Below are 16,390 nucleotides of genomic sequence, written 5' to 3' on the forward strand. Positions count from 1 at the left end.
GAATGGAAAGATAAAAACTTCTACAGATACAGGAGGTTTTGGTCTGCAGCCTTGGAAGGAGCTTATATTGATGTAAAAGTAAAGTACACAGACATTAAGTAGAAAAATCATAAATTTATGTTTCTATAGTAGTAAGAAAGAATATGCCTTAAGTAAGTGAGAAGCTGTATTGATAAAATGGTGAAGGGTTTATAATGTAGGGGTGTGATTGTATAGATTAAGCTAAGAGTTTAGAAATTATAATAGAAGCATATGTGTAGATGTGTAACAAAAACCCATTAAGCTAAAGTATCTGCAATGCAATAAAATTAAGTAAAGGTGGTAAGTTTAAAAAGCAAAATAAACCTTGTGGCAACTGTCTATTAAGTTAGAAAATTATATATTGTCTTATAACAAAGAACTTGTAGCTACTTTAGGCTATAGCTGACTACTTACTCCTTTAAAACCTCACGGCCTCTGAGACTGATGTTTACCTGAGCAATAAATCATTCTTAACCTGACAAGAGTCCCATTCCTTCATTAAAAAACAGTGATAATAGTACAACAAAAGGTTTTATGCTTCCCAAACTAAGCTCCCATTGCTGCATGACACAACCCCTCTCTGAAAAACCATTTTATTTGGTTTCTCCTCCCCAGGAGTTCAGGAAGCCATGCATTTATGTCTATTACACTCACAAATTAACTGGTGCATTTGAAAAGTACCTTCTTTAAATCTTTTCATGAGCATAACACAGCAAACTACACAGATTTTAGAGATCTGATGACACACATTTCATGTTATCATCTCCATGAAGGAAACCCCCACATCGCTCTAAAACCTGAAGTCAGATCAGCCAACAGCAGCACGTGTGCAATGCCAAAGTCATGCTCCAGGGAATCAGGATGCTGTGAGAGCTCTGCCAAACACAGGGAAACAAAACACAAGCACCACAGAACAAAAGCAGGAAAAATAATTTAAGCCAATTTAGTCTGAGGAGAAAAAAGTCACTAATACCAGTCTAATAAGGCTGCTAGTTCTCAAGCATACTACCTGTGATTTGGATGTGGAGGTTGCCCTTCAGAAATGGGCAAGGGGAGGGAAACTGCTCTTGGGGACTGATGTGCCAATTCTGTGGGCCATGAGTCTCTCATGTGCACGTGAGATTCCACTCATCTGTAATTCCCATTGCACAGAAGAAATAAGCTCTCCTTTAAAAAGCCTCTACATCATATCAGACTTAATTCTATCATTCTCTGTTTTACATTTAAAAGCTCTGGAAGGCCACCCAGCATTTTTGTCAGGGTACATACAGAGGTCTGTATTTGCTTTTTCCTGTACACTGACACAAATAAACAGCAGTGCTATTTAATACAAGACTAAATAAAAAGCAGAACAAACAGAACTTCCAAACAAAAAGGAATGGCACACTTTGTTAGGGAAAAGAACCCAAAATCTCAGAATCGATAAGGAGGGACTTTGTTCAAGGGACAGAAAGGAATAAAATGCCAGCATGAATTAGTGAGGGTACAATTATACCAATTAAATTTACTTGTAGAACACTGAGACCTGGGATCACAAAGAGAAGACAAGTTATCCTTGAATTTATCATAGTATCACAGTGTTCATGAGACACATTAAAAAATCTTTGAAGTTAACACTGATTAAACCTGCAGTAGAACACTATGATCAGCTTGGATGCTGTGTTTCAATAAAACTTGGAACAATTGGAAAAAGTTCAAAGGAAATGTGCAGAAATTGTAACAGGTCTGGAAGATATAGCCCAAAGGAAATAATAAATGCTGGATTAGGATTATGCAAATGTTAGTGCATTCCTGCCCACCTAATAAAAGTAAGTGCTGTGAAATGGAACAGTATTTATCTTTCTTCACGTATATGTTGGATAAGACAAGGAAAAAAGGATTGAATTGGATCAAGGAAGATTTATGAAAATCTTCATATTATAAAAAGCCTTGCAATGGCAAGATTGGTTCAGGAGGTTTTGGAACATCAGCAAGGGAAAATTAAGAAAAAGCCTGACAGGTGTGTCAGGAATGACAAATACATTTGGTACACTGTTTTGGGAGAAAGGGAATGGACTAAATGATCTCTTGAAGTTGATTCCAGCCTTGTGATTCTCTGATTTCATGGTACATTCCTTTATACCACAGAGCTACATGCTTAACATTGTACTGTTTAGAGCATTTCTCTCAGGAATTATATAATTTTCTTTTATTATTTACACTTATTATAGTCCATTCACTTCATATTCAGTATAAATATTGCAACACTGCACTCTCCTAAGTGAGTTTTTTTATTTCATTAAACATTTCCCTCTGTGAAATACCCTCTTCAATAAAGCATGGCAGCAATAATAAATGACCCACAGCAAGAGGAGGACTGGAAGGGGAAAAGTAGAACAGGAGGAATTCTCCTGTTTCATAGACGTTCCATTAATTTATTTCCAGCAGGCAAACTCCATTTCCCTCTCAGCAGTGTAAGCCCTGAACTGTGGCTCAGGAAACACTCTGATGGTAGAGGCTCAAATAAACGCCTCACAATTTTCTACTGACACCTCCTCAATAGTTAAAGTGGTTCCTCTGCCAAATGGGTAAACGCACAGAGTTCACATTAAATATCACTATATCTATCAGCAATAAAATGCAGAGTTTCAACATTTGGGGGTGTTGATGGAAACCAAAATTTTTTAGTGAGATGTAGTGGCTGCAAGTTGAACAGGTGACACCACTGCTGGAAATCCAAGGAACCACCCACTACTGAGTCACCCCCAGCCATTGCCATCACTTTCTAGCCTGGACAGCATTAATATCACAACGTTAATCTCTTCCAAAAGCTCTTGGCACTTAGCTCTGCATCTCAGTTCTGAGCTGCTTTGCAGTCCCACTTTCCACTGTGGAAAGTCTCAGGCCCAACCCAAAACTTGTTGGTCAGCACTGAAAAAGGGAAAGTCCTCTAATATTCTCCTTTTACAGTTACAGCATCAACAGATCAGGGAGTGGAAAGTGCTGACTAATATTTATGAATGAAGGCTTACAATGCTTTTCCCTTGTCCCCAGCACAGATCACTGACAAGAGAAAAAATCCAAGAAGAGGTAAGTGATTTCTCAGAGTTACAGAATCAGCTTGTGAGAACACTTAGTTTTAACCATTCTCTGCCCAAACTCTGCTATTCCTGCTCCAGCCCCCACTAAACACACATCCCCAGGATTACCAAAATGTCTTTAGGATGCAAATCCTTTTCCATTTGCCATTTTTTATGCAGAGGCTATTTGCCTTCACAGAAATACCACATATGCTTAAATGTCTGAGTCACTTCATCTCAGCCTGTTCCTTCATTGTTGGACTATGTTTTCAAGGAGAAACCTTTACCAGTCAGCACAGCAAAGCGTCTCTTTAACAGAGCTGGAAGTACCTGCTTTCCATGGTCTTTTTGAACATGTTCTTTCATTCCAAATCCAATTTGGATTCTTTGAGATCCTGGAAAGATCACTTGCATTTTATGCTAAATCCTTTATCACAGCAGGGCTAAGGACTCCCAGAGAAATGAAGCACAAATAGTTTGCTGTAAAGAGGGAGCCTTTTACAAACCTGTTTTCAAGGTGAATGTTTATGTACAAAAAACCAGTTCAAGACTGAGGTTTTCTTAGAGTGCTGTAGCAGAAAAGCAGAAGTATTTTAGTGTGTTTCAGAACTTGGTGTCCAAAATTGGACAGATCTTAGGTGCACAAGTTCTTCTATACATTTGCCCTAAGACCTTCTCCTTGCAGAATCGGGTCCTTTTGTATTTTTACACAAAGATATCTGTTTAGAATTTGGGTAATCTGAAAACCAGAAGAAATGAACATATGAGCAGTGAAAAATCAGTGTCAATTCTGGAAAATGAACTTGGGCAGAAAAGCAATGAAGATGTTGGCCTGTTTCCTCCATCAGGACATGCTCTCTGAGTCTGTCAGTTTGCTGTCCACAGGGAAAAACAGTGAGATTTCCATGTAAACTTAGATCTTGTGATTTTCATCAGCTGCATCTCTGGTGCTTCTATGAGGCATTTAAGACTCAATGTCAGCTTTGGTATATTTTTAAAAATCAGTTAAGTGATAAGTTCAAAGCAGCTTCTGACCACACTGTGCTTCAGAACATTTAAGAAAGCCTAATAGACCACTGAGTCATTATCCTGATATTTATAACATTAAGAATAATAACATCCTGAGGGATGAGAGGCTACAGAGAGCGTGTACAGTCATCCTCTAAGAGAACAGCTTCAGCAGAGAAAGATGCTGTTAGAATAATCTTCCTGATTACAGTCAAGAAAGGACATAAATTTCAGAACACAGTGCATTCTTCCCTCAGCCTTTTGGGAAAGTGCTGACAAATCCCACATGACAAGCCCTTTGCAAAATGTGAGCAAGAGATCCACAAGAAGATGTAGAGTTCAAATGAGAACCTTAATTATACACAAGCATCCACTCAATACTGAGACCTCAATTAGCAGATTCTGTAAGGACTAAGTAAAAGCAGCAAGGGAAAACCTGTGCAGGCTTATTTAAACAGCCTGGGGTAATAGAGTCTCTAATGCATCTGTGTCATACTGTTTCTCTGAGTAGTCAGTGTTGCCTTACTGGTTCTTCATACTCAGCTTCACATTTAATTATCTCCTAACTGGACAATGAAATTCTGTGTAAATATATTTCTATTGTCATTCTCTGCACTGTGTGACACAGCTGACCCTGAGCTAGAGCATCTAGGGGCAAGTAATGCAAATTTTGTAACCATAGAAGACTGTCTCAATCAGATTTAGGAAATGCATGTTATTTCAATATTCAATAGTTTCCATCACTAAAGCTCTTCTGAGGCCACCGTAATATCCTCTGTGTGCTTTTCTTTTTAATTCTATACAGCTCGCATCTCATTAGCCACATACCTGTCATGTCTCTGCTCAGAGACTGCAGTTCAGTTCCTGACTATTTTCCTTCAAAGATGTGCCAGGAAAGGACTTTTAAAGAAACATTAGTACCACTGGAGTTTCCCAGGCATTGTGTGAGGGGCACTGGAAAAGCAGCCCCAAGAACTCCTGCCACACAACTCAATTCTTTCACTGAGTCTGCCCTCCTGGCAGTGTCCCACTCAAGGACTCTTTATGTCAAGTGCCCTAAGTGGGAAAGGGGGGACAGCCAAAAGTTCTTGAAAAGCTTCTGTTCCCAGCATTTCACTTCACATCCTGTTTCCAAAACACTGAATTTAAATGTCACTTTGCTAATCCCTTCATACATAGTTATTCACTGTAGAGCCAAGGAAGCAGTTCTAAATCTTTGTTGGTAAGAATGAAAAAATGCTCTTAGGGCTGACTGTTTACATGACAACAAAGGTTTCCCAAACCAGATGCCTTTCCCCAGGCAGGCTGAGCAATCCTCACAGCAAGGAGGAAGCAGAGTGGCTGCAGATGTTAAAGTTCCCAGCTCAGTAAAAGGAAATCAAGATGAAGAAAGGAGAACAGGAATCTTCAGGACTGAAAAGCTGATTTTGGAGTGCAGGTAGAAGAAGTGTTAACACGGCTGAGCTGAAGTCTATTTTCCTGGCTGCTTGCTCTCCAGGACAGGAGACAGCGTCAGTATCCCCGCCAGCTCTGTGAGAGCCTCCTGAGCCAGGCACAGAGACCTGCCCGGCCTGCAGGCAGCCAGGAAAATCCAGGAGCCCTCCAGCGGCCAGAGCTGCCTCAGCTCCTGCCATGGCTCCTCTTCCCTTGCTTTACCTCCCCCGTGCAAAACTTTAATGGAAAGATATGCTATTTTTACCCGTTTTGACACTGTTGATGGATGGAGTCCCTGACAGGAGTCAAAAGGCTGCTATTTTCCTGGGACTACTCCTTGGCTTTCAAACTGTCTTGTCCTGCTTTCAGATAACCCAAATCTTTTTACTAACCATGCATGCTGGAAAGTATTGCTTTAGCTAGGCTTTTGGGAAACTAGGGAAGTGATTTATTCTCTGGTTGTTTCAATAAAAAAATAAGTAAATGACATTGGCAGAAAACTTCAGTAGCTCGGTAGAATTTTAAGTTTGCAAACTTAAGTATTTAATGAGGTTCACGTGTGCCCTTGTAGCCACCAAACTACCTACTCAGAATATAATGTGCACCCTCTTTTTTCATGATACAAATTCAATTTTCTTCCACTGCAATTCAAATACCTTTATTCCATAGGTTACAGGAACAGGTCTATAAAGAAGACGGAACACTTTGCAGCTACCATTCTCAGTGGTGCTCAGGGATCAGTGTACCACTGACCTCCAATAACACATGGCCACTACTTGAGGAGCATTAATGGTCTCTCTTAATGTTCTTTTACATGTTGAATTGTGCTCTCCTCTGCAGTACCCTCAGATATTTCACCAGGTTACTTAGAAAGCAGGGCCCTTCCCTTTGCAAGAGAGAACTTGCTGAGACAACACGCCTCAAGGGAAAGCAAATCTCATTCCTGCCAGCCAGCCTTTTATGTAACGTCCTTATTGTCAAGTACATGCCCAACAAAGAGGAAGAGAATTGCTGCCCAGGATTTTGGCATGACAGTGACTAAACACTAAAGTCCCTGCATTTCTTTATAAAGACATGAAACTCCAAGGCAAGGTGCCATAGTTCAGACAACCTTCAACTGGTGATGATGTAGATTCTTTGGAGAACTTACAGGAAAGCAGAAGGCAATGTTATGCTATTTTTTCCACATTTTGCTGCTGCATTACTTTCAGAAAAACATCCCACATATAGATTACAGATTATAGAGACAACATCTGTGCTCTCCCCAGAACCACATGTGGCTGATTGCCTCTTCCAGAGGAACTGGCTGGCTCAGACAACTTTATAAATGGCTGTAAAGATACAGTTACACCTTTCTACCGAACTACAAATCCCAACTGCAGTGCCCCAGCTGTCTGGGCCACCCTTAGATCTCTTCAGCACACTTTGGGCCAGATTCTCAACTCATAGTGAATTTGCCCTGCTTTACTAAGCTATAGACCCAAATTGGTGTATCCTGTTTAACAGGAGAAAAGGAATAGCATATTGTTCCCCAGATGAACATCACACTGGACAAAGAGCTTTAGGACTTACAGTTGTAAAGTTTTTGAACCCAGAAAATTATTGCCATATTTTTGATATAAACATCACTTCTCTATTGCTTTTAGCTGAGAAAGAGTAATGGATTACTTCTACTCTCCTCACTTCGAATTCTAATTCAGCCTCATGAAAATCACTGATTTTATACCATGGCTGAATTTGCTCTGTCATAATTTGAGACGGCAGAGAGACTGGAGAGGTATAACAGGTATTTGTGCTCAAAACAATCCACATCTGCCCTCCTTTTCTTTTTAATTACTGTTTTATGAGATGGTAATTCTTGGTCCAGGTGACACAATGATATAACCACAAAGACTTGGAAGAATTGTTCCGGCTATAGAAAGACCGACTTAAGCGTTTTTACTTGCTGAAATAATTTTTAAGCCCTCATTTCAAAAACCTGTGAAATGCTATTTCACTAATAGATCTTTTAGCCCTGCAGACAAATGTGAGCGTGTTATAAATCAGCGATAGCTCTTTCCTGCTTTATGGCATGCAAAGATTAGCTTTTTCCAGATATTACTTACTGTGAAGTAAATATACTGGTGTCCTGCTGATAAGACCATTATTTCTTTATAGCTGCAAATAAAGCCTGTTCCCCCTTATAGATACCTCTGACAAGCTCCTGAAAATATGCCTCACACAGACACTGCCAGTGAATCACCTGCTGTATTGCCCCAAGTGTAGTTGAAGCCTCTGTGCTTTTAAAAGTGTTCCCACAAACTCAGCTCACGTCTGCTCTTCACAGCCTGTACCTGAGAAATAAAAATTTTGATGGAGAGTCCATAAACCTGGCTAGCTGTTGCACAACACTGGGAAGGGATTTCCAAAGGTGTGTGGCCCTTTCCAAGAGAGCCTTTCCCAACGATCCAATTTTAAATGAAATATCTCTGTGGATCACAACTGTGAGGGCAGTTCATGCAACGTGTCCCTAGTCTGGAACCCTGGGGAATGGCTGGTTCTGCTCCAGAGTTATGCACTTGGGCATGGACACAAGGAATTCTTTTTCATGGCCCCAGGTGCAGCTGGGAAGGAACAAAGTTTGCAAAGAGCGCAAGAAATGTCAAGACAGCAAGTGCTGCAGGTGGCTCTTGACAGCAATTCAGCAGGGGCGTCTCTGATTCAGGATCAGAGCTGCTACGTCTGGAATTTGTCAGCAGCCAGCGGACAGATTCTGAAAGAAAAGTGGGAGAGATCTTTTCAAAGGTGAATGATGAAATTTATCTCACTTAATCAAGGGCTGCAAAAGCATTAAGCATATAGTGCCTAAAAGCCTGAGGTGTCGGCTGCAATGCTTGGGGGCTGGAAAGATTCTGTGATTTCAGCATGCAAAACCAGGACTCTGAAGAACATGAGAAGTTTGCTGCATATTCCAGTGGCCAGCTTGGGGCTCTTCTGCTAACAGAGGAGTTCCCATGCAAGGCATGGAGCGGACCAGATAATCTAAATTCCTGGGAATAGCAGTAAGCAAACCAAAGGGGCTGCTGGAGCTCCATGGCCCGTGGATAGGTTGTGATCTGGCTGACCGCCCTGGACAAGGATTCTGCAGGAAGAAGGCTCTGGTGCCCTGGGGCTGCTGTCATCCAGGACTCCTGAAGTCCTGCTATGTGAGGATCTCAGGAGTACAAACCGCAGCTGGTGGAGCTCTGAGAGAGGAGGGTGGGAGCATTTTAGCCATCCTAGCCATGGGAGCCTTCACTTAACAGGCAGCCATTAACTACCTCTCCCACTGACATCAGCCATCCCTCAGCTCTCTTAGTACCTTCCAAATAGGATTTTTGACTCCAGCTCTTTGAGTAGTGTCCATATGCTGAAGGGAGAGGGAAGCTGTAAGTAAATGCAGTGATTTTTCACTTTTTCAACATGGAAAAGCATTGCATGCCAAGAAATGTCCTCTTTGTACTTGTTCAGACAAGTTGCTAATGTGTATAATGCAAGATTCACGAGATAAAATAATCTCCATTCTGTGTGCACATGTGGGAAGGAGAAGGGCTAGCAGAATGTAAATTTTGACTCTGTTGAAAGCACAGCCCTGTGGGAATAACTCCCTACCATGCTCAGCTGCAATGAGGAAGCACTGCTGGAAAGAAGAAACAGGAGAATCTTCATGAGTGCTGCCTTTTCCCCTCTGTGCCTGGTGGTATTTAGCAAGTCTGTCCCCACAGTCTTATTGGTGGAGTTGGGAGTGATCTGTTCTCCAAAGGGATGGGAAAGGATGGCTCTTTATTTTAAACACATGGTGAAAATGCTCAATATAATGTTGGGAATTTGCAGCTGGGAACCAGATAGCAAAAAGGATATGAATTAAAAGAAAAAGTCCAACAATTAAATCATAGCTCAAAAAGAAAGAAGCAAAATCTTTGCAGCTGGAAGAGGGCAGGAAGATAGAATAGATTTCCACATTCAGTTTATTTATTATTCCAAAATAAACTGAAAACCAGGCTTAGAAGTGCAAACAGGCAGCCCAGCACTGGAAGGGTGGGCAACAGTTGTACAGAACATTCTTTAGAGATTAGTCACTTTAATGTGCCCATATGTATCTTCGAAAAATGGACCAGATTATCTGTGGGTGAAAAAGGCAGAAGTTCATAGAACTCAATTATTTATACCAGCAGATACTCTAGATAATATTTCTACTCCTGGCAAACACAAAGTATGAAAACTTGATGAAAATACACACAGAATAGCAAAGGGGGGAAGAGCAGACCTTGCAAAAAGCGCTTCTCTTCCTGCTAAAAATACACGTTAGGTTTTCCTTTTAGTTTAAAAAAGATTTTGCTCTAGAAGTCTATTTTCCTCAAGCTGTGCAGCTAATTTTAGTGGCTTCCACACATCACAACACTGTGCCAGCCTGCCCATTCCTAATGGGGTGTATTTATCTGTTTGCTTTCCAAGCAGTCACCAAGGTGAAACTGATCTGGCAATATTCAGCATACTGAGAAAAGAAAACCAGCTCTGATGCCCATAGATATCATCCTCGGTGCAGCTTTTGGAGGGTAACCAACTCAGCCAGGTCCTGTTAAGAATATCTCTGAGAATTAAGTGTGCATTAGTAACCCCAGCTACCCTTGGGTTCCTGAGTCCATCTGTGGTGGTTCTGGCCTTTTCTCTGTTTTGTCACCCCTCCCTTGTTAGAATGATAATTATCATAATCAGAAAAGAGACTTAGTCGAGGTTGTACTAAAAGCAAAAAATCAAAATGCCTCCCTACCAGACTGCAATTCTCTCCTTCATTTTTGTGGACAGTGGTAATGACATTTAATCAGAGAAGGGGGAGGTTCAAACTGAGGAGGAGTCATTGATGCAGAGCTGTGTGCAACTAGTGGGTAAAACTTTGGCATTATTCTTCACCATTTGGAATTTCACATTCCTGCTTTTAACCTCTCTGTTTAAAGATAACTACGTATGTGAAACTCTACGTACAATTCATTTATCTAGGACTTTTTTATCCCAGCTCACTATTGACCATTAATCCATCCTTCCTGGTATGAATCTTCTCCTCATCTACTTTTGGCATAACTCCCTATTTTTTTTCAGTATTTTTTTAGAAAGAAGTTGAAAAGGTAAAGTAGACATATTATGCTTAATACACGCAAGCTGTGACTAGAGTCTGATGCATTTTTCTTTTTTTGTGTCTTCCAAGAGGGAAAACAGGGAATTTTTAATCAATAATTTGATCAAATGCAAAACCGCAAACTTTTCTCTTTTATAACACACCAGTAGAAAACTGGAATCATACAAAATCTTGAGAAAAAATTTCTCAAAAAAACCCATCGTAAAGGACAATTAACATTTTGCAGTGGTATGAACTAAACTTTTTACAGGACTTAGACCTTTTGTGCCAATATTTACTAAACAAAGCATCACAAGCCACACAATGACCCAAATTTACTTGCCATTTACAGCCATGCAAATCCTTCTCAACTATAAAGAACTATACTATTTCAAAATAAATCTGGCCTTAAATAAAGATGTGAGATTATCATCCTGCTTGAGAAATGTACATTATAACCTGAGAGAAAGAATTCTTCTAAGCAACTCTGACATGGTATTTGGACAGCTGTTTAATAACAACATAAAATCCTGCTAGTTGAGTTCTATTATAGTTTCTCATTGTGCTTCCAGCTGGCCTCTGCCTGGTCTAAGGGGAACGCAGACTGGCAGATAGCCAAAGATACACATTGCTCTGTGCAAGAATCAGAAAAAGGAAAGGCTGGGAGCCAAATCAGCCCCTCTGCTGCTGGGTGCCTTGGACTGGAATTCACACCAAGACTGGCCAGAACTGGCCTGGAATCCCATCAAGAAATGCAGACACAGATGTCACACTTCCACACATGTGGTCCAAGGCCACTGCGGTCTTTCCATGGCTCTTGGGTCTGACACCCTGACCAACCTCTTTCTGGGGATGAGATTCTGTCCCCTCTGGAAAACCCAGCTCTGCCAACTTGCCAGGCCTTCACCAGGGAGAACTGACTCTGATGTCCCCATAGGAAACCTGGGCCCCGAGCCCATGACAGGAAAATGTTATGATACATAAGAGCTCATTCATGCTTAGATATGTGTAACGTCATCGGGGAGAGTGAAACCATCTGAAAAGGAAATGTCAATTCAAACAGCTTGTTTGAAAAGCAGCACTGGAAGCATCTAAATATGCCAGTCTATTCAAGTCAAAAACTGTGAGAATGCATGGTTTTTATCTTCTTTTGTTTCAGAGAAAGCACAATAGCTAAAACATGTCACTGCAAAAATGAAGTGATTTTGTGTTTAAAATACCAAACATTTTTTCTTCATAAAGTATTCTGAAATGCTAGCATTTTGTTCCACTCCCCAGTGTGACCAGACTCCAAAATTTCTAAAACTTCCCCTGAAAGAAACTCTGGTTTTGCACAGCTCCAAAATTTAGATTGCCAGCTCCTAAAGCATTTTATGATCTGTGTCCTGCAACTATAATAGAGGAGAAACAAAGTTTCTAAGAAAGCCTCACTTGTTTTTTGTCCCAGTCTGGCAGCCTCTGATAGCTTTCATTCCTAATAATATTGCTACCACACCACAGAATTCAGTATCAGTGCAACCCCTCACTTCTTTTATGTATATAAACACTGCGGTACTGAGGATGCAGAGAGACAAGCAGCAGAGTCTTTGACTTCATCAGACCATACACATGTTTTAATGTCATGTATTAGCAGCAATGTAAAACCCCAGAGTCATTTTGCCCTAACCATGAATCAGGGTCTGTGCAGACTAAGGATGCCAAGCAGCTGATACAGGAGCTCTGTACATGAAACTTTCCTTTTGCCATTGACCCCCATACTGATTTCTTCACAATTCTGCCCGAATGCATTTGCCTCTGCATGTGCCCTCACCTTTAATCAGTGTTCTACAGAACCTGCTTTCCTGTCTGGCCATCACCCAGAAATGCCTCTTGGGTAAAATAAGAAAACATGCCATGTAAGCATTTAATATATATCAGGTGGGATTTGATATGCTCCACATGGAAAGCTCCTCCTTGATTTAAATATGTGTCAGATCAAGTGTCTTGAGTATTTTGCATCAGAAGCCAGGGAGCTGGGAATGAGTCCCTGAAGGTCCTGCCCCAGCTGCGAATGCTCAGGAGCAGCCTCTCCTGGAATTGTTCTGGGTGAATTAACTCATGGTGGGCAATGCACGCTTACCGTAACTCTGTGTCTACTCCTCCAGTTCAATGTTTTTTATAGAACTCTTTCTGTTCCTTTGGAGGCACATTCTAAGTAACATTTTGCTGAAGCAATTATTAGATTTGTTATGGGTTAGAAAAAAGTCATGATAGTTCTCAATTTTTGCTCCTTCAAAGTGCTTTTTTACTATTAATGGGTGAATTTCCCAATCTACTCAATTGTTCCCATGAGTAATTTCCCACCTAACTAAACTGTTCCTAATATCTACATTTCAAAGTCCTGCTTTGCATATTTGCCTCAAGGTAGTGTAGATCAATGTTAGCACCAAACACCTTGACAGACCTGGCAGTACCAGGCATATGCAGGGATTGTTTCAATGTGTGTCATGTTCTGTGGGAAAGACACCAAGAAACTCTCCAAGCTGGGATGCAGCAAAGATTCCTATTTCGCTATCAGTCCAGCCATTAGGATGTAGGTGCAGGAAAATTCACTACAACTTCACAACTCCCTCCTGAACTTAGTTCATTCTAATACATTAATATGCAATGTCCTGGATAGGAATTATGTGATTAATCATATTTCATTTTACCCTGTTAGCAACAAGAAAAAAAAAAACCAAACCCAAACTCAGTCCCATGGTTTTTCAATTTCATTTCATTCAAGACCAGAATTCCTTGGTTTGCATAGATCCCTATCACCCTGCAGCATAACTCCCTGCTGTTACGCAGTTGGAATTAAATATGGGAAGCCTAATCTAATGGTCTTGTACTTTTAGAACACCTGCTTCCTGCATTTATTGGCACCTGAAGAAATGGACTTATTTCTCACATATACAAAAAAGAGAAATAAAAGAAAATGGAAATTTGGGCTAGATTTAAAGTGATACCATACGCATTTAAATTCCAGCAGTGGATGACTGCTAGCTTCCTCATGCAGTAGAAAGCAGTATTTAGGCCAGGAACCACTGGACAAAATCTATAGCAAATTAAGCAAGACATCAGTTTAGAATATCCAAGAGGCTTCTGCCATCAAAACCCTCTAACTCCACCTAAACCTTCCATTTTCTGCTTGCACTCACCATCTTGACTAATGCAGGCTAATGTGACATATTCAGGTGAGACCTTGTAGTTAAAAGGAAGAACATAATTGTGATAGCTTTGTGGTTTACTCATATGCATGGTGACACCTTTCTGACTGGTGAATACATAAGTAATAAATATTAATGACACCTTTTGAAAGATGACTGTCAGGCCTGGACTGCTTGCAGGATGGTTGTGATGTTTGCTGGGGAAGAGAATGTGGTGTTCAGATGATGGAAAACTTAAATGAAGTGGCTGGATAAAGGTATCAATTAAAACAACTGAGCTAATGTAGAAAGGAGGTTTGTAGTTAGTAAGAATAATGGATACCATGTGAGCTGACTGGTATGGCGATTTAATGAAATTAGAATATCTGGGTAGGAGAAGAGGATTTGTACATCATTGTGAGATGATGGGATGGTTAAGCCTGAAGGTCTGGGTGAATGTCAGAGCATCGCAGGTCACAGAAAGACCTCTGAAACCTTAGAACCCATTCATATATTCATGTCAGTACCAGAAGCCAAACAGTAAAGGCTGGAGTCTGGTTCTCTCTGCACAATAAGCAAGAGTTCTTGTGGGATAGATTCTTGCGCATTTGGTGTTTTTATCTTAAGGTATGCATTGAAATGCTGGGCAGACTATTCAGATGACAAAGGGAGAAACCAGGAAACTCCTTAGGAGGCAACCTTATTCAGAAAGTTCATGTGTTCACCTGCCAATCTTTGGGCACAGGGAATTATGAACCAGCCAGGAGAAATGAATCAGTCTCACACGGAACTGCAGCAACTGGCTGAAGAGCAAGAAAAAAAACCAGCTACAAGATAACAAGGTGGACTGAGAGTCTTGTGGTTATCCAAGGTCTGTGTAACTAACAGCCATGAAGCAGTTTGCTTTGTCAGGGAGCATGGCTAGCCAGGAACTCACATTTAATTGAAAGGAGACCCCCCGCACTCTTACTTTTTTATAGCATTAGCAGCATCTTCTTGTTAAGCTGATACCTGTGGGAAAACGCAACCCTGATTCTTGGCCTGTGGGGGTTTTTTTGCTATTTCACTCCAAAGAGAACTCAGCAGGCAAAACATGACACTTCCCTGGTAATTTTCACACCTCAAACGGGCAGAGATATTTTTCTAATACCATGTATTTCTCTATTTGCACTTTACTCGCCAAATGTTTCTGAGTTGAAGGCAGCAGATTTGTATTTGTGATAAACCCATTGCAGTAAAGAATATTCTGTGATTCTGAAGAACAAGAACATCCCTGAGATTGGAAAAGTGCAAAGACAAACAACCCAGCCCACCACAAAGACTGGTCCTGAGTTATTTGTGAGGATGTGAGGAATTGAAGGTGAAAAAGGCTAAAAAGCATCAGCAAATTCTAGTGGTGTTTAAAGTCTAGTTTTGGAGCATTTGAAAGAATACTAGAGTAAGACAGTTGATACTGCAATTACAACAGCAAACCTGACTCCAAGTTGGGCATTAATTGTTGCACCAATCCTTGCTGCCCTTGAAGTGAGCTGCACCAGTACTTCCATTTACACGAGTAGCTACCAAATAACACAATCACACTAAATAAACAAAGCAGTGTTGTTTAGTGAAATAGGAAAGTGAAGCATCTTGGCCTAAAACATGGGACTTAGGTGTAGTCTCAGCCCCACAGGTCCACATCCACACTTCAGCTGACATAAGTAATCAATTTTGCAATTTATTAATGGTTTTTATAATTCAAAGCACTCTGGTACTCCAGTCACTTTTATTTTAGCAGACAGCATCTCCATTTTTTAGCAGACACTTTACCAGCTCTTTTCACTCAATGCTTAAACAAATGCTTCATATTGTTTATCCTATACTCCTCCATTTATTAATTTAAGCAGAAAGTTATTCAGGAGTTTAAAATCAGTATACATTCATTTCTCTTGTCTTTGAGCCACATTCTGCCTTTGAAACAATCTGAAGATCTCTTTTGATTGAAGGCAGTCTGCCTTCATCAGACAGAACAAATTTATGTGGAACAGAAGGTGCTGAAGGTGGGTGTATTTAACTACTAAAGAAATTGGCAGATAATAATGACATTCAAGGAAGATTTGTCAAATTCAAGGTTGTACTTGCTAAAGTTTGTTGCTCCTGTGAACCTTCTAGAAGAACAGAATACCTGCTTGTCAAAAAAAAAAAATAATCTTTCTATTTGGATCCCTTAAAATCCAGGGAAAAAAGAATCAAAACATCACTCTTTTGCTTAGAAATTTCTCTCCTACTTGTACCAAAAAATGGCTTTTCCTTTTTAAGGCAAGAAATCACAGTGGCTAATAATCAACAGTACTCAATTATTTACACCAAATAGCAACATATTTCTAAGACTTAATGAGAGGGCAATTTATGTTGTTTCATTATTGCGCACGAATCATCTTGATTTACATTGCTAATATGGCAGATAACTTATTTGCTCCATGTCATTAAATAATTTTAACCTGGGACAGTATTTAGATCAGGATTTCACTTAATGCTTTTATATCAGAGTTCAAAGAAGTAAAAGCAATAAATACAGAGACATTTTAATT

At 40.3% G+C, this 16,390-nt stretch overlaps 1 long non-coding RNA gene across 3 annotated transcripts in view; it reads right to left on the reverse strand.

Moving 5' to 3' along the window:
- Positions 1 to 16,390, reverse strand: part of LOC137472861 (uncharacterized) — a 42,914-nt gene that overhangs the window by 15,714 nt on the left and 10,810 nt on the right. The window contains exon 4 of one of the 3 annotated variants that reach the window (XR_010998446.1): positions 7,931 to 8,910. The exons of 1 other annotated variant lie outside the window; for it this stretch is intronic. This is a non-coding gene — a long non-coding RNA (uncharacterized lncRNA). Of the gene's footprint in view, positions 1 to 7,930; positions 8,928 to 16,390 lie in introns of those variants that run through there. One more of the 3 variants, XR_010998447.1, reaches the window with a different exon arrangement.

This window comes from Anomalospiza imberbis, chromosome 4, assembly GCF_031753505.1.
Source record: "Anomalospiza imberbis isolate Cuckoo-Finch-1a 21T00152 chromosome 4, ASM3175350v1, whole genome shotgun sequence".
In the NCBI taxonomy this organism is placed as follows: domain Eukaryota; kingdom Metazoa; phylum Chordata; class Aves; order Passeriformes; family Viduidae; genus Anomalospiza; species Anomalospiza imberbis.